Below are 18,475 nucleotides of genomic sequence, written 5' to 3' on the forward strand. Positions count from 1 at the left end.
TTTAAAAAAATATCAAAATTATCCAATACACTCTTTACTAATACTTCAATAATTATAAATTAATGTGCAATTAGCATAAAAAGTAGACCAGGCAACTCTCAATATACCAATTCCCATTTAATAGCAACAACCTGTGGCGTCATTTGCTCAATTGCCAGGGCTGTCAATATGAGCGAGCCATTAGTCATTTCAGCTGATGAATGACCATCAATCTAATCGAGTGTCGCCCGTTACGTGTTCACTTCATCTTGATAGCTTTTTCATTTAATTTGTTTATTAGCCGCTTCATTGTTGTGCGTAATGCATAAACTAATTTTCCGGCCAACCCAAAAGGGCACTCAATTGTCGTCGTCATTTTTCATGATTATATACACGCACATATATATGTATATATATATATATATATGTATATTTTTCTGTATATTTTTAGCTACTGTCTAAAATTTTTGTCGCGTGCCGCAATTGAGTTACTTGAAAAGGGTTTTTCCTTTGGTTTTGCTTGCGTGCTGCCTGAATGAGAAACTTATCGTATTTGGTAAATATTTCGCTTGTTTATTTCTTACATTTCAACTATAATGTTAATTTGTTGTTGTTGCTGGTGTTGCTGGCTTTTGGGTTGGCGTGCACTTCACGCCTTTCCATTTGTTTATTAACGTTTATTGTTGTTGTTGTTGCTGGTGCTGGTGCTGCTTCAGTTGTTTGACATTTTTTGTCCAAACAAGGGCAAAACAATTAATCAGGCACTTTTGTCCTTTCGCTTTCGATACTTGTTCATAAAGTGAGCGGAGTATATTGGTTTGAGAAGTCTATTTATTGGAATATGTAAGTCGGTACATTTGGAGTTTTGAAAGGATTTAGATATAGAAAGAGTAGAGTTGCCTTCCAACAAGTATGACAGCTGCAAATGAAGTAAAAAATTGACAAATATATCTACAATATATATCATTCTACTTTTAGAATCAACAAGTTATGCATGCTTCAAGCTGTTGAGTTTCTCTAAAGAAAGTTCAATAAATTGTTTAACTAATTTGTAGTTATATTTAATTTAAAAATTATATTTTTATTTTATAAATTTATTAATTTTATTATCAAGTATTATGAAGCTGCTTACGCCCGACTGCAATGTAAATACATAATCGTTTTACTGGCAGCTTTATTTAATTGAATTAAGCTCGTAACCCAGACACTATAAACAAACAGCGAAGCTTAATCAATTCGGGGCAAAAATTAAGCAGTATGTAATCAAAAAATTAAAGGAGAGTGTGATGAATATTCCTGACCCGCTTAGAATTGTAGTTTTACTCCTCTGTTTCCTCCTCTGTTTCCTCCATTTTATGCAAAGCACTTTAAATAAAACGTTTATGAATTGATATTTTAGCTATATGAATACAAATTTGGCTTCTAGAAAAAAGAAGAACGTGCACAATGTAAACATCAGCGCAAAGTGGGCGCTTACCACCCTCACACAATCACAATCAAGCATTTCCCCCAGCCAAGTTAGCCGGCAAGTGCGAAGCCACGTGCTTTTTCCGAATTTTGTTTTTGTTTTGCATATTCCGTTTTGAGCGCTCGATTCGTGTCCACGGGACACGCCAGTCCGCCCGCTGTCTGCCTGCTGCGTCAGCGTGGCTCGTCGCCTCGTGTTTTTGGCAATGGTTCAAATAGAAGAAGAAGAAGAGGAAGAAAAATCAGTTGGCAATTTTCGTTGCACTTTTGCTTAATGTTGATTCGCCTAGGCCTATTTTGGCTTAGGCATTCTTTGGCTCACATTCCGGCGCAGGCGCCATTTGGTCTAGCCTAGCCAGCAGCAGGAGCAGCAGCGGCAGCAGGAGTAGCTGCCGCAGCAGTAGCAGATCTAAGGCTATCTAATGTGCCATGTCCAGCTGGCTGGCTGGCTGCCTGAGACGAGCTCCTGCGTTGCATTTGCCCGCTTTGATTAACTTGGCTTCATTTATTTATTTATATAATCACATAATCTATTTAATTTCTTTGGGCACGTTGGCAAAGTCCTTTGCGGTAGGTTAGTTAGCCCACAGTGTTTTTATTTCACTCTCGCTCTCGCATACGCGCCCATGCTCGTTCTCGCTCGCTCCCTCCCTCTCTCTCGCTCGCTCTGTTAGGCGCCTTCTCTTTCTGCCAGCCTCTAGTGGTTCGGGTGCGCTCCATCTCGTTCGCACCCGTTCGCTAGCGAACAGATGTTTTGCTGGAACAGTTCGTTCGGCAAACGCGCGCGTTCGTGTTCGTGTTGTCTGTTTCGTTTCCATTCCGTTCCGCAGCCGCTTGCCACAGCCAGCGACTGCATCCTGTCGCCTCAGTTGTGTGGCAGTAGCCGCTTTGTAAACATTTTCCCGTTGTTTGCACCACGTGTCGTTTCTCCCGTCGCCCGTTGTCGTCGTTGCCTCTACGTCGTTCGTCGCCGTCTTTCGTCGTCTTTATCGTTCGCGTTACGTTACGTTAAGCCAAAGAAAATAAATAATACGAAAATACAGAATACAAATAAATAAAGTCGCAAAAATAGCGTTGCATACTTTTTGCGGCTGTTGTTTGTGTTGCCCCGTTTCCGGATAGCCTCTCCAATCAGAATCAAATCAATCTATATTTATAACACATCTATCTTGAAATTAAATTTTTTGATTTTTGCGGTGCGTGTCTATGATTTAAGTGTATCGAAAGTATATAAATTCAGCAGCTCAATAGAAAATGTAAAGCATTAAAATTCAAAGAAAAATATATTTAAATTTATCAATTTTTGATTTGCCTTAATTTAAGTTGTCTATAAAAGTTGTTTAGTTTTCCTTAAAGTCTTCTTCGGCAATTGCTTTGCTATAGCATTTCAATATTTGCAATTTTAATGGCATCGGTCAAAGAAATTTGTGGCTACCAAAACTTCTGTCCCATTTGTGGTTGATGCGGTTAGCCAGGCCCATTGCCAGGGCTCAGTGTGCGGCTTGAAGCTTCTCAATTGAGAATTTGATGTGTGTGGACAATACAAGTGGACATATAGTTGAAGCGTTTATTGGCATTTGATGGGCGAATGGCCTGTGCTTTGATCCCTATGACGTTCGACTATTAAGAAATTTAAGAGAGCTTAGAAATTTGTGGAAAATGGTTGTCCAGAGTGAAAGTGTGCAGGTGTATACAAAAGTTCTTGGATTTAAAGTTGTATAAGACTAAATGAATATGAAGTTCTTCTTGTTAAGAGTTTTATATACATATAACATATATTTCATTTAACTTTAAGCAACAGCTCTAGTTTTTCTTGATTTTTTGCATGCCATCTGCCAAGTGGCGAGCCATTTGCCAATGCATTGCAATGCAGCCACTTGTTAGATACACATTACACATACGCACTGTGCGCACATTATTTTCAACAAGTCATCTTTATCGATTCGTCTTGCTGCTGCAGCCCAAAGCCAAAAGCCAAAAGTGTTAAGCACATAAATTTCATAAAGAATAGTGTGAAAGAAAAACCTGATTATATTTGAAGCTTTGCCTAGAAAAGTGTTGACATTCTTTTTTTTAAGTTGCTCAGCTACAGCTGGCAAAAAAATGTGCATGTGTGTGTGTGTGTGTGTTGCTACTGCTGTTTCTTTTAGCTGGCTCTGACTGTTATTTCTTCTACTTCTACCGCGTGTGTGTATGTGTGTGTGTGTGAGCCCAGCTGTGCAATTGTTGACACCCACTGCTGAGAGCCGCAGCAGCCGGCGCGCTCCATTTGCCTTGCTGCTGGCGGCTGGCGGCTGTTTTCCACTGTTAGTCGCCTCTGGGCATCTCTTGAGTTCATTAACCCTTGTGGTTATGTCTGTAGTGGCAGTATATATATATAAATTTATATATATATAATAATTTTATGCGACACTGAGCAAGCGAAAGCCCACTACAAATTTAAAGAGTCGCCAACTTTCTAAACTTTTTGAACTTGCTCCTCAGCTCGTTCAATATAAATAATATTAATATTAATAATAAGTGTAATAGAAAAAGTCAAGCAGCAAAAGTTGAGCCAAAACTCGACCACTTCATTGTGGGAAGTTTTTTGTTTTGACTCGCTTTATTGATTTTCTTCAAGTTTTTTGCTACAAATTTTTTGGCTGCGCTTTAAGTTTGACTTGGTTTGCGTTAATTTCTTCGTTTTGTGCTTTTAATTTCTTCTATTGAACATTTTTGCCCAGAGAGAGTTGAGAACGAAACTTTGCTAAATTGCACTCATAGTTTGGCAGTTTTTGTATTTTGTTGCATTCGCCGCTCGATGTACACAAAAATGTAAATTACAAACTTTGCAATTAATTGGCAAGTTTGATGGAGAGGTGAACGTGCCTTGGGTTCCTGATAAATATTTACCATAATAAAGGGTTTTAATTTCAGCATTTTCTTTTTGCCAATTAGTCAGAAGAAATTTGCGGTTTATGCTCGATAAGTGAAATTTTTTACCAAAGTTTTTAATTGTTATTCGAGCTTTACTCAGGGCTCAAAAGCTAGTTTTGATTTTTAATATATGGGAGTGGGAAGGTGCAGAGAGAGAGAGAGAGGGGAGGGGCACATACATATTCACCAAATGACAGCAACAACAAACTGCTTTGAGTAAAACTCAAATTCAGTGAGAGCAACTCGAGCTGCTGCTGGCATTGCCTGTTCGCGTTTTTGTTTTGCATGCATATGTTTGATTGTTGCTATTGTGGTTTGTGGTTAATAATACCCTGTAAATATGTAATAAATTCATGTGTGTATATATATATTCTTTACTGAGATATCAGGAACATTTTCCACTCTGCTCTCTATTACTTTCAATTTCATTTTCCATATCTTCCCATATTCACAGTATTTGCCTTAAGCTTGTCTTGAGAACTTCTCAAACCTATAACATACAAAAATAGCAGAGCTAGTAATTTATTTCATCTAAAAATTTGTGAGTGATGCAGGGAATCGTCTAGTTTGCTATTCCTTATTAAAGTGCTTTTGTTATTTATCTCGCTTGCGCTTTTCGCCTGTTTTTTTCTGCAGTCACAACGAGGGCAAGTCGTACACACGCCCCGCATGCCCGCTCACACATACATATGTAAATAATCTCTCACATGTACTGCTTACACACAAGAAACAGGACAACGTGTGACAAGTGCAGGCGTCCCTCAGCCAAAAAAAGAAAAGGGAAAGACTTTAAATAGATGCACACATAAATTGCGCTCTATATATTTATGCGCCGGCATATATGCAAATGCGTTCATCGTGCCACACATGAAAAAACGAAGCTAAACAACAAAAAGTAAAAATTGCCACTGGGGCAGGTTTTGGGCGAAGGGATGGGGGAGTAGGGAGTGTTGGAGTACCGCATCTTTGTAATTTGCTTATTATCGTGGCTGTCTCTCGCGCTTTTGCCAGGAAGCATTGTTGTCGCCGCCATTAAGAGGGAAATTTGAAAATAAATACAATTTTGTTGCATTTTATGATTGGAAAAAGCGTTTCCCTAGACAATTTGTTGCCAGCCATTAGACAGATTAAATCTGAGATCAAGCCAAACAAAGAGTGGAGTGTAGATAGAGTGTGGAGTGATTGCATTTCACTTGATTTTCAGCGCTCAGAATTAGCACAATATTGATTTCAGCAAACCCAATCAAGAGCTCTGCGTAAATAATGTCAAACGCAGAGTCTAACCAGCAAAAGTATTTGTCATGCCCAGCAGCTGTTGTGCCCGATAAATTCTATACCACACACACATATATATATATATATATAGGCAACTACACCCACTTTGTGGCCCATTGCACGGCTCAGTGCGCTTTGCTATTTGCACGCCTACAGATGAAGCAACTTTTGAACTAAATCCACCCTCAAGCTCAATATACCTGACTGAGATCTCACACACACACACACACACACATCTATGCACCCACACAATACACACACACACAATATCAAAATAGGCAATTGGAATGGGCAATGTCTGTTTTATAATTTTCACAGACGCCGCACACTTCATAAAAAAGGCAGCGCATGTGGCCATTATTTATGTATATTTTCACCTACATTTATTTTATTTATACATACGAACACACACACACACACACACACATATAGAAGGCTGCTGTGAGAGTAGTGATGAGGCAATGCCTTAGAGAGCATCAGTTTGTTCCTATATACAGTAGTAGACAACAAAATAAGTAAGTGTGTGAGTGAGAATGTGTGTGTGTGTGTGCTTGTCTACTTTGTATTGGTAGTTAGCAATGAGGGCGGCATTAAGCGGCCTTCTTGAGTCTATGTGTGTGTGTGTGTGCTGTATCTCTAGGCGTTTGCTCGGCACCTTGTGCGACTTAATAAAGCGAGAAAAAGAAGAAGAAGAAGAAAATAAAAGACATGTTGACGCTGCAGCACCAGCAAATAAATATAAGAAACAATGTATTTGCAGAGAGTGCATGACTCACAGATACTCTGGCTTAATTTACTCTATAGTGAAAAAGAGAGAGAGAAAGAGAGAATTATGTAAAAAGTGAATAGTGAATACATTTTGAAAGAAGTCAAAATGCGAAGGAAAAGTCTAAAAGACATTCTCCATACACCAGCATATAGAAATAGAAAGTCGAAGTTGCCTAGAGCATCTATAGATCGTTGCGTCTGCAATTCTCGCATACCCACATAATATATAAACAGCCTAAGAAATACAATGAAATTTATGTACTCCTTAGAAAAGAAATAATATAATAAGAGAGCGCGTGCTATATAACTGATTGAAACTTTAAATGTGCACGACGCGTCGTATGAGTAATTTATTGGCTTACATAGAGCCATGTAGGGTATCTTTAGGCGAGACGGTTCCCGAAGCTTCCATCACTCTATACAGAATCAAAGAGAGACAAAGAGCTAACTTGAGCTATGTAAAGTGCTCGCGTTTTGCCCCTGAACCACATGGCGTATGAGTAATATGTGGTCATACAGAGCTAGAGTGTGTGCTAAATGAATGTACATTAAATTAAGTGTGCTTATATTATGGTTATTTCATTTGCATATATTACATATGAAATTGAATGAGGAAAAGTGAGCAACAAAAAAAAAAAATATATATATATATAAAAAAACAAAATAAAAAATTTATATTAAATTATTAAAGGTTTTTATTTGTAGATAAATATGTAAATAGTATAAAATTATTATTATTATTTTTTTTATATAAATCTATTCAACTGTAAATAGCTGTTTACTTATTCTTCATGCTTTATGTATGCCATTTTTTTCAAATTTGTTGTAACCCTTTTCGTAACGCAAATCCCCTTGAAGTCTTGCCAAAATAATGTATATAATATGTTTAGCTAAAGCTGATTTAAAGCATTGCTATCTTAATACATCGACAGTTTTTCGCTTTATTTTTTATTTTTGTTTTCGTTTTGTTTTTGTTTTCGTCTCTGCTGTTTCTGGGTAAGCGCATTTATGTTGCGCCTTTGCTCCAGTCAGGTCTCATCATCATCATCATCAGCAGGATCTGAAAACTTGTGCTGCTGTCTGTCTGTCTCTATCTCATTCTCTCTGGTTGCCCTTTTCGTTTTTCTTTCCATCTTTTTTTCGTCTATATTTTTTGTATTTGTTTCGTATTTTCGCCCACAATTCACACAGCTGACTTTTTGTTTTGTCGCCTCTGCACACACTTGCCAGACACTTGTATATACGAGTGTCTATATATATGTATATAATCATATATAAATGTGTATATATGTATATGTATATCACATATATAACAGCCAAAAGTCTGCGCTCTTTGGCTTTTTGCGCCTGAGTGTTGTGTTTTTGCTTTCGTCAGCTATGCCAGCTATTGACAGGCTGCTCCTCTCACAGCCCACAGCTCAGAGCTCGCAGTTGGCAGCTCCTTCGGTCCCATGGCTGCATTTCGCTTTCAGCATAAAGTGGCTGGAGGGCAAAGCACACACACAAATTTAAAAATGTTGTTACTGCGTGTTTAAAGCTCATAATTATCACGCGTTGCACATGGCGTATACGTGTTGGGCTCTGTTATTAATGAAAATTTATGCCTTTGCTGCTGATAATTGCACATTGGCTGCTGCTGCTTTTTAGTACTATGAAAATTTATTGTTTTTATGCATGTTTATTATTGTTAAATATATTTTATATTTTTTTAATGCTCCAAAACGATTCGTAACTTCAAATTGAACAACAAATATTCTCTGCTTGCAGCGCTTTAACGACTTTATCCAATTAATACAGTCAACAACAAATACCATTGCATCGTCAATAATTTATTAACAACAACGAGAAGAAGAAAAACATTTGCATAAGCCGCTCAAACGTCGTGTAAGCTTTGGAAAATTTTATTTAACAAAAAAGTATATAAAATATATATATAAAAAAAGAAGAATAAAAAATCAGGAATTAATGTAGTGCCTAATGCCTAATGTGTAATATTAACATATAAATCGATAAAGAAATATCTTGAATATAATAACAAAATAACGGTATACACACACACACACATATATATATATATATATATATATAAAGTATATATTTATTGATAAATTAATAACGCAAATAAGTAGAGCTAACAAAGTCAAATCAAATAGCTTTATTTAAACAGTAAATATTTCAAATCAATTCTGACTGCAAATTGAAGCGCGAGTGAGGAAAAAATTTGCTCCAAATCGAAATTGTAAACAACAAATAAAGTAAACAACAACGTACATATATTTGGGTAAGTAATGTATTAAAATTTAATAATATTATTTAAGTATAAATAAATAGCTAAATATATTTAGATATACTTACTACTACTACTACTACTACTATCATAGCACAATAAAGTCTTGGCCATGAATCCATGTTCAAGTCATATATCACCCCTTACTTCATATAACTTCTTAGCTCCATCATTCCAAGCGCTTTTCATTTAATTCTTTAGCCAATCCATTTCCTAATTACTCACTTATAATTGTTGCCCATCTCTGGAGTTAAGTTGCTGCTCATCAACGCAGCTTATTTGCCATTTCAAATGGATTACACATATATACACACACACACACATATATATATACTACATGTATTTAGAGTTGAGAAAGAAACTTTTGTGTGGCTGCTTCTTTAACTCATATAGCTGGCGGCAACAAATTTTAGCCTCATTACCTTGTGCGGCTGCACCTGCAGCTCCGCCATTTCCGTTCGTTTCCGCCTCGCCCACAAACAAAACGTTGCCGCAAATGTCACATGCAAATTCAGTTTTCCCTTGTAACGGAAATGCAAGCGAAAAAGTAGCAGCAGCAGCAGCAGCAGCAGCGGCAAAGATTTTTATACATAACTTTTTATGTTGCTCATTGTTGAGACTTTGAGGCGGAAAAGAATAAAATACGCCCCATAGGCAATGAGTCTGTGTACAAGTGTATTTGTGTGTGTGTGTGTGTGTTTACATTTGCGCCATTTTATTTCATTTTCATTTGCAATTTTCTTTTGCGTGTGCACATTTCCTGTGCGACATAGTCGTGACTTTTGCACTGACTGAGCTGAGCTGACGGACGAACTGACAGACTGACTGACTGACTGACTCACTGAGCGGACTGACAGACTGGCTGGCTGGCTGGCTGGCTTGACTGCTCTGACTCGTTGCTTCTTTTTACATTTCTAATTACACGCTCATTTTCAACTTGAAACGGAAGCCGCTGTGCCACCGAGTAGCTGCCGTAATGATGCTGCAGGAGCCAAATACAACTAGCTACTGCGTAGTACCTATCCCTACCCACCACTACATCATCCTTCTCTCTCTTTCGCTCTCTCTCTGTCTGTCTTGTAAACATGGTCGCTTATGCCGTTTAGTTTTATGCGCCAGGCTGACTTTATGACTTAAGCTTAATGCGTGTCACTCTCGATTCCCCCAACGCATCGCTGATAAGCGCAAATTTCTTGGCAAATTATTTCACATGCTAGTTTCCTGCTTCTTTTGCTTGTGCTTCTTCTTTTTTATGATTGTGCTGTAATTACTGTTGCCTTCTAGCTCGGACAGAGTATTTTATGAGACTGGACCAGCAGCAACAGCAGCAGCAGCAGCAGCAGCAGCAGCAGCAGCAGCAGCAGCAGCAGCAGCAGCAGCAGCAGCACCACCATGACAGCATGGGAATGTTTTTGGCTATTAACCGTTAGCGGCTCATGCTATTATTTTTATTGTTGCGCACGTTCCTAGCTGCAAGCACAGGGTGTGCTAGGTAAATAGGAGAAGCCCAAACCAAATGGGGAAGTTTAGTTATAGATGTTGTTGAATCAGGTATCAGAAAAGAAAAAATATAGAAAATTATCTCAAACTTATTGCTGAAGCAATGCACGCTTAAAATAAGGCAATTACAATAATTTATTAAATATTGAAGTCACTATGTAACCTTCTCACTCTGCAAATCATGCCCCACTTATGCACACCCAAAGCTCGAATTTTACTATTTAGCTAAAAGAGGTCGACAGCCTTTACTAATTGCAGCCTTAGACTGCATTTTGATAAAGCTGCGGGGCTTTTGGGCAATCGGCTTGAACTGTGACTTTGGTGACTGTTGCAATATTTGTTGTGCTATTTGCTCTAGTTGTTGTTGCAGTTGTTGCTGTTGTTGTTGTTGTTGTTGTTGTTGTTGTATTTCCCTGGAGCCAAAGTAATTAAATCAATGTGCACGGCTGTTGTGCAAACGGTTTGGGTCTGGAGGCGCGTTTTAATTTCCATATTACGTGCGGCGATAGAATTTATCATCGGGGCACAAGCGCAACACACACACACACTCACACACATAGACCATGCAAAGCTAAACTAAATAAATTGCATAATCCACAAAACAAATTGGAAAATGCAAACCGAACCCAAACAATGAGCACACAATGTGCACAAGAAACGGCCAGAGCCAGAGCCAAAGCCCACAAAATCCGAACCCAATGCAAACAACAGTGCCTGGTCATTAATATGGCCTACCAATGGATTTGCTGTTGTTTTGTATTATAGTTGTCCACAAATATTTATGCCAAATAACTCAACTTTTGCTAATTGCATATTTGGTGTTCATTAGGGTCAAATGGCAGCGCGTAGCAGGGGCAGGGATGTTGCCTCGATTTGGCTCAATTCGACTAATGTTTGGACTCTGTTTAATTTCCGTAAATTCATATATACATATGCAAGCGAATTGCGAATGTAATGAAAAGTAAATATATAAAGGAAATTACATTTTTTTTTGCTTGCACAAATGAACATGTATTTTCAATTTTTCTTCATTTGTCTGGTAAATGAAATCGAAATCTGCTGCCACAAACAAAGAGATAAAAAAAATGAATAATGATATATGTATATATTGAATTTCGAATGCTCTTTTAAATAGAACAAAATATTTTGTTGAGCGGAAAATTAATTGTATTTAATAAATAAATTATTATTATTATTTTTTTTTTTTATATTTTTATATCATCATAAAAAATCCTGTATTTTATTTAGCTTCCTGAGATTCCTGAGTATAAATATATATCTATATATATTTATATATATATATATATATTTTTTTTACTTTTCGCTTATCTTCATAAAATGTTTTACTGAATATTAGCTAAATTGTCAATTTTAAATTAATAAAAAAATGATTCATTTGCAACTTTAATAAAAATTCTAGCAAAAATCTTTACTGAAAATTAATAAATATAAAATATAATAATAAAATTAATTAAATAATATATATTAAATGCTAAATTATAAATTTAAAAATAAAAAATAAACGCAGGCTTTTTCGAAAATTTATGAAAATTAAATAAAATAAATATATTAATTATAAATTCATTAAAAAATCTAGATTCAACTTGACAAGAAGATATATGATTTTGTATTTTAATTATTAAATAAAATCGAAAAGCATTTATAGTGGTTGTAATAATACCTAAAAAATTGTATCCAAGCATCTGCTGTATGCAGCAAGCCTTGCATAACAATTAACTTACCTTTAATCAAAAGGCAAAATGTGCTCAGATGAAAACCAAATATATACGTATATACATAAAAGAAGAGAAAAAAATGAAAAATAAGTTGGAGCCCATACAACAATCACTCTTAAATACTTGCCACTGACGTTGCGCGCATATTGAAAATTCGTTACAATGATATCCTCCGGCGGCTTAAACAAAAAACAAAAAAATAAAAAGAGAAACAATAACAAATTACTTTTTTAATGCCAGCCCTGTACACACGCAGTATGCGGTATGTGTTCTCTCTGTGTATGTGTGTGTGTGTGTGCGGGTGTTCGACAAAAGATTTTGCTTGTTTCGGTCTGGGAAAACATTTTTCCATATTAAACCATCAGCCCTGCGGATGAAGCTACCTGCTGAAAATCGATTAAGCTTTTGGGTATAACTGATTGTTTGTTGGCTGTGGGACTCATCGGGGCTGCCGGCCGACTGTCGACTCGGCTGTTGATTGAAAAGTTGCCGTAACGGGAGTATGCGGCCGGCTACAACAAAAGAGACCAGCTAAAGCTGATGTTGGTGCTGCTGCTGCTCCTGCTGCCTGCTCTGTTGATGCTTCTGTTGATGCTTTAACGTGCAGACAATAACCAACATGTTTATGTTTATACGCTGGGGAATTTGCCAGAATTTGCCCCCACTGCCCGCACCCGCACAAACTAGCCCAAACTTGAACTCCATTTTGTTGGCCCCGCCACCCTCTGTATTCTTTGCCAATTGGATGCGAATGCTTTCTGCCAGCATTTTTGCTCTCGCCATTTGACTCTTAAGCATTCCCCACTCGCAATCGCGCATTCGCATTCGTATCTCTGTTTAGCTGTTTCAAGGACGCGCTGCTTTGATGAGCTAACCACACTCAAACCCACTCACAGCCACCCCGACTATACTGGGAAGTGGGCTTCAGCAGTTAGTTATTCAATATTTTGCGCGTGTATAAAATTACTAAAAGGGTTTCTGTATCTTTGCAACATTTGTATACATATATACATACATATAAACATATGTATATATGTATATTATATATTGCTCTATGATGCTGGTTGACTGCCTGCAAGGCTGCTTGGCTTGGTTTATGTGAGCAGCTGTAAAAACATGATGGGCAGAAGTTAATGTGCATATCGTTAAATTCATAAAGCCTTTATATGTTTGTACGTACGTACATAGATGCTAGCTGAAAATGTTAATGACTCGAAGAGAAATATATACTGGTTGGCATCTTTGTGGATGTTTTCATAAAGCAAAGATGCCTTGAATTTCATTTTTTATAGCGAGCTCAACGCCAGTCGGATCTTTTGGCTTAAGTGCTGAGGTAACGAGCGTTGTTTATTTAAAAGCTTTGCATTTATAATTTTGAGACTTGCCTATGATGGATGATGGCTGCTGATCCTATAAGACGTGTAAATTGAAATTGTGAAAAATATAAAAATAAATGATAATTGATTTAGTAAGCTAATACTAGTGACTACATCTATGAGATCTGCTATTAGCCAACCGACTCGAACCCACTGTCTATTGATATTTACAAAGCATTAGGCAGCCCCACCTCTGGCTGGCCACATTAACAGGCAACGCTTGTTGACTCTATTATAATCACATTGCTGAGCGCTGGGCATTGAGTGCACTCGAATCGCCTAAGAGTATATACGCATTATGCCACAATAAGCAGTTTACGGTAAACTGACGCAACTGTGCCTTGGCAGGCTGCATCTGAATCGGAGGCAGTGCAGCTGTGGCCGCAAGCCAATTTATGTGCGTACCCATGCAGTGCACGAAACGCGTGCTCCCATTTAGGTTGCAAGCAGGCACACACATACACACACACACACACACACACACACACACAATTCAAGCCATTTTTTTTGTGTCTATCTGTCTTTAAGCTGCATATGGTTATCGCGCATCGTTTATTGAATACAAAATGCATTTATATTATTTTGCAGATTTTCTTTTCATATTTTAAAGAATTATTGCGAGATTTATGAGGGAATTTGATTGGCGTGCGTATAAAGTAAAATATATTGGCTCACGTCATGGCGTAACAAGTTTTGCCACCATGTCGTATGCTTGATAAACAAAAAAGGCAGACACGTTGCGCATACGCCATGTACGCCGTGGCCGGAGTAAACGCTTCGAGATGTTGGTTTATATCCCTGACACTAGCGCCGCAACTAACATCACATTCGTGTTTATCGCTTAAATTGCCCAAGCATCTTACAGATACAAAAGCGTTACGTGCACGTGGCCGAGGCGAACGAAAATCAATAGAATGTGTTTAATAAGCTGAAACTGTGCTTAGATAACACGTCTATGAGCGACGTTTTTATTGTTGTAGACAATGCGGCGGAAGACAATGGCCATGGTGGGTTTGGGACGCCTCAGTGGCGAGTGTGAGGCAAGTGTCACTTGTATCTCGCTGCTGCTTGGCGACACGTGCTCTGCATTTTAATATAATCTACTCGGCTGCCGTTTAATCAGCTTTACAGTTTATACCTTTTATAGGTACTCGCATCTAATTTGAGTATCGCTTTAGTCGTTGCCCCTGATAATATTAAGCTAATGCCTTAAATCTGCCCGCCGGCACTCAAATCTATATAGTTAGATGTAGCTCTATATACATATGTATGTGTGTATATAGTTGTGGGTCTGTATGCCCTTTACTCTGATTATTCTTTTTTTTTTTTGGTTCTTTTTTGACAAGCTTTCATTGACTCAAGCAAATTTTTGTTTGGCCTTTTCTTCGTGTCTTTTGTCGTCGTTGGTCACTAACCCGGACAACATGGCCCTGGGGCGGCAACTGACCAGCGGACCTTGGCTTGGCCTCTATTAGTAGCCTGTCATTCCTGTCTCCATAGTTGTTGTCTTTTTTCTGTTGTCTTCTTCTTTTTTTATTATAATATGTATGGAGCACGCTTGCTCTTGCTGCTGCTTAGCTTTTTCATTGCTTTTTCTGATATTTTTTTTAGTGGCTCTCAGTTAGTTTTTGTACTTTTGGGCGATGTGTGTGTGTGTGAGTGGCAGGCGTTGACCTTTCATTGTTATTTGACATTTGGTGGGACTTCAGAAGTGTGGTCAGTCTTTGCTTGGCTCCGCAGCAAATCGAAAGCTATTAAAGCATTGCCATAAAGCATAAAGCCATAAAAACGTTGGAAAAAATTTTATATTAAGATATAAAATTATTATTAATTTATTTTGATAATTTAGTTTTTACTTGAGTTGGTTTTATTGTAGAAGAAGGATATAGATATTTAGGAACTGCTTGAATATAATAATAATGAATAGTTTCATCCTCTATTTTTTACTTAAAGACGCACAGTAAGAGAGCTCTCATAGCTCTTGCCATTGAGGCAATTTATGGACGGCTCAAATATTTTTCACTTAACACACTAGTAGCATAAGCACACACACACACACTCACACAGAAACTCACACTCACATGATGCACATGCCGCTTAGAGCGCTCTTTCATCATTCTTAAAAACGAAAATATTTATTTATAGAAAAATGTTAATGCCTGAGGGCGAATTTTATGCGAGCTGTGCCTGAATTTATGCCATTTCTTTATTTTTTCTATATGTGTATTTTTCATATAAGTAAATTTGTATGTGTGTGTGTGTGCCAACAGCAGCAATTTGTATGTGCGTGTGTGTGTGCGCTGTGCCAATATTTGTAGCCACAGCTCGGCGAGCATATCAAGATCATAATCTTTATGGCTATTGCCCGAACCGGCCCAAAACGAGCCAGCGAACGGGCAAGAACAACTCGAGCGACAAACAAGCAATGAAATCAAATAAGCTGAGGGTAAAAGCAGCACCAACAACAGCAATAGCAACAGCAACAGCAGCAACAATAATGCCAATAGCAACAGTAATAACAACAACAGCAATAGGCAACAACAAATTGTGTGTGTCACATAAATTATTTGCTGCTGAATTGGCAATTATTTGTTGTAATTTATTGTGTGATAAATTCATGTATAAATGTGTGTGAAAGCATGCGTGCGAGTGTGTGTGTATGCATGTGTGTGTGTGTGTAACTGCTGGGCAATGTGTTTTTTATTTAATTTAAAAATAATTAATTTGCCAGCAAAACGAAGCTGCAGGATTTGCTGTTTGCTGCTGCAGCACTCAAACAAATTAAGCGCCCCAACGTTGTGTACTCTAGCAAAGTAAAGATAGAGCGAGGAGAAAGAGGGAGCGAGAGAGAGATGGAGTAAGACACACATGCACACATGAGGAAATGGTTGCATTATGTGCAGCTGCTGCTGCTGCTTCTGCTGCTGCTCCTGCTGCAACAACAGCTTGCATACAATATGTAATGACTTAAGTCAACGATGTCAATCATTGTTGTCATCTTCATTTAATCAATACTTATACACACAATGTGTGTGTGTGTGTGTGTGCCAGACGGACATTCACTTTACTGCCGGCTGCTGCTGCTGCTACTGGTGCTGCTGCTGCTGGAGTTGGCAGCAACATCAAACTCAAACCAACTCAACTCGAATCAATGCATGCAGCTACCGTAGTCAAAGCCGGAGCTGTCATCAAGACAGCTGCCGTCCAACTGACTACACTTAGCCGGATGTCAACCATTGGCCGAACGCTTGGCCTTCTCTTTAATATTGGAGTGTTCACATTTTGTAATAATTCAAGTGTTGAAATATGAAGGATATATGTATCTGAAATAAGCTTGTGTTAAGCCTTTGCTTGGTGTTCTAAATTAAAGCTGAGTTTTGTTAGGGGTATGCTTTAGAGTTACATAAATTGATTAGCCTAATGAAGAATGAAAGACAACTTAGTAAAAAAATATATTAAAAAATTTGCAAAAAGAATATTATATTAAAAATAAAATAATAATAATAAAATATAAAAAAATGTACAAAAGAGAATAAAATATTAATTAAAAAAAAATAAAAGTAAAAATTATAAAAGTAATAAATACTCTTTTTTGGTCCACCCTAATGCTCAGTCAGCTGCAGCGCATCAAATAACAAAAGCCTTAATGGATTAAAAATGCATGCAGCTGCATCAGACACAAACACACACACACAGAACTCATTAAGGACACACACCAACCCACACATACACAAACACACACACAGCGAACAGTCAATAAGTTAACACCGAGAGTCGAGCTGATAAGTTGCCAACGAAGAAATGAATATGCAACACAGTGCAAAAGTCGTTGGCGCTTTGAACTGCAGCTGTGCTGCTTATTAAGGGCATTGTCTGCCTGCACCGCTCTCTCTTCTTCTGCTCTGAGAGTGTGTGTGTGTGTGTGTTCTGTGTCAATTTTTCAATTGCTTGCATAATTAAAATATTGCGCATACGCAGCGTGGTACTACATTTATTGAAGCTGCTTGCACTGCACTGAGTGCAATGAAAGGCATAAATCTTGTTGCCATTGCAGACAAAGGCACTCAGAGAAAGAGAGAGATTGTATAAGAGAGATAGAGAGAGAGAGAGAGAGAGAGAGAGAGAGAGAGAATGCCAAGTCAGAAGCCGCTTTCGATTGCCCTCGCTATAATTTACGATCTGTAGGTTGTCTCTGGGTTCATCGTAATGCTCTTAATAGCACTTGCATTTGCGGCACCGAATATGAAATATGAGCGCAAATTGATGTCATTTTGGTGTTTGGCTTAGCACATGCACAGTTCAGCTTTGCTTTTCGCTCTGTCCATGTGTATTAGTGTGTGCGTGTGCGTGTGTGTGTGTGTGTTGGGCACATTAATTGGTTTGCTCGGTTGTCGTCAAAGCTTTGGCTTAAACTAATTTATCAGCGCATTTATTGGAAATTTATATACATATACATATATACATTTTATAATCATTTGCCTTTGCTTTGCTCAATTTAATTTATGCATTTTACATTTGAGGTTTTGCTAGTTTTCCGCTATTTAAAATTAGTCGCTGCTCATTTTAGCTAAACATTTATTTATGCCAAATTATTCTATTTATAATGTGAATAACCAATTTTTATTTTTATTTGCTGAGATTGCGCCCAACAGGCAGATATACATATATATGTGTAGATATAATGTAGATGTATAATTTATTGCTTTTGGGAATTTGCGGCAGCGATTGATGTGGTTGCATTTAAATTTAGTTTAAGCGATTGCCTAAATAACTAACTAAAATAGTTTATGCATTTAATTTAGAAGTTGTTTTGTACAGAAATTCAAAAAGGTCTTGTGTTAGAAAAAAGGGGTTTAAGCCTTGATTTAAAGAATTTAGTTATAGTCCCATAATTAAATCCTGTGCAGAAAATGCTGTTTCAATAGTTCTTAGTTTTCCGATCTCATTTAGTGGCGCATTTGCTCGCTGGCAAATGAAAAGCGTTTAAGCAAACTGTGTATATTCAATTGCCAAACGTTCAGCACCACAAACGGCCAGGCATTTCTGACCAAATTGAGTCTGACCAGCAGTCGACGCAATGCAGAGGCGGAGGCAGGGCTACAAAAAAAAAAGAGAAAAACAAGCAGCAGCTGCCTTCTGCTGTCGCTGCTGCTGCTGTTGTTGTTGTTGTT

General features: G+C 37.7%; 1 protein-coding gene across 2 annotated transcripts in view; it reads left to right on the forward strand.

Moving 5' to 3' along the window:
• The first annotated feature begins 2,295 nt into the window (after nt 1-2,295).
• The window catches only part of LOC149091385 (uncharacterized), a 218,933-nt gene continuing 202,753 nt past the window's right edge, over nt 2,296-18,475 (forward strand). For both annotated transcript variants that reach the window (XM_089259250.1, XM_089259249.1), the window contains exons 1-2: nt 2,296-2,702; nt 8,173-8,690. The gene's annotated coding sequence lies outside the window, so the exon portion shown is untranslated. The remainder of the gene's footprint in view (nt 2,703-8,172; nt 8,691-18,475) is intronic.

This window comes from Drosophila navojoa, chromosome 4, assembly GCF_054131105.1.
Source record: "Drosophila navojoa isolate 15081-1374.11 chromosome 4, UAZ_NAV_1.0, whole genome shotgun sequence".
NCBI lineage: Eukaryota > Metazoa > Arthropoda > Insecta > Diptera > Drosophilidae > Drosophila > Drosophila navojoa.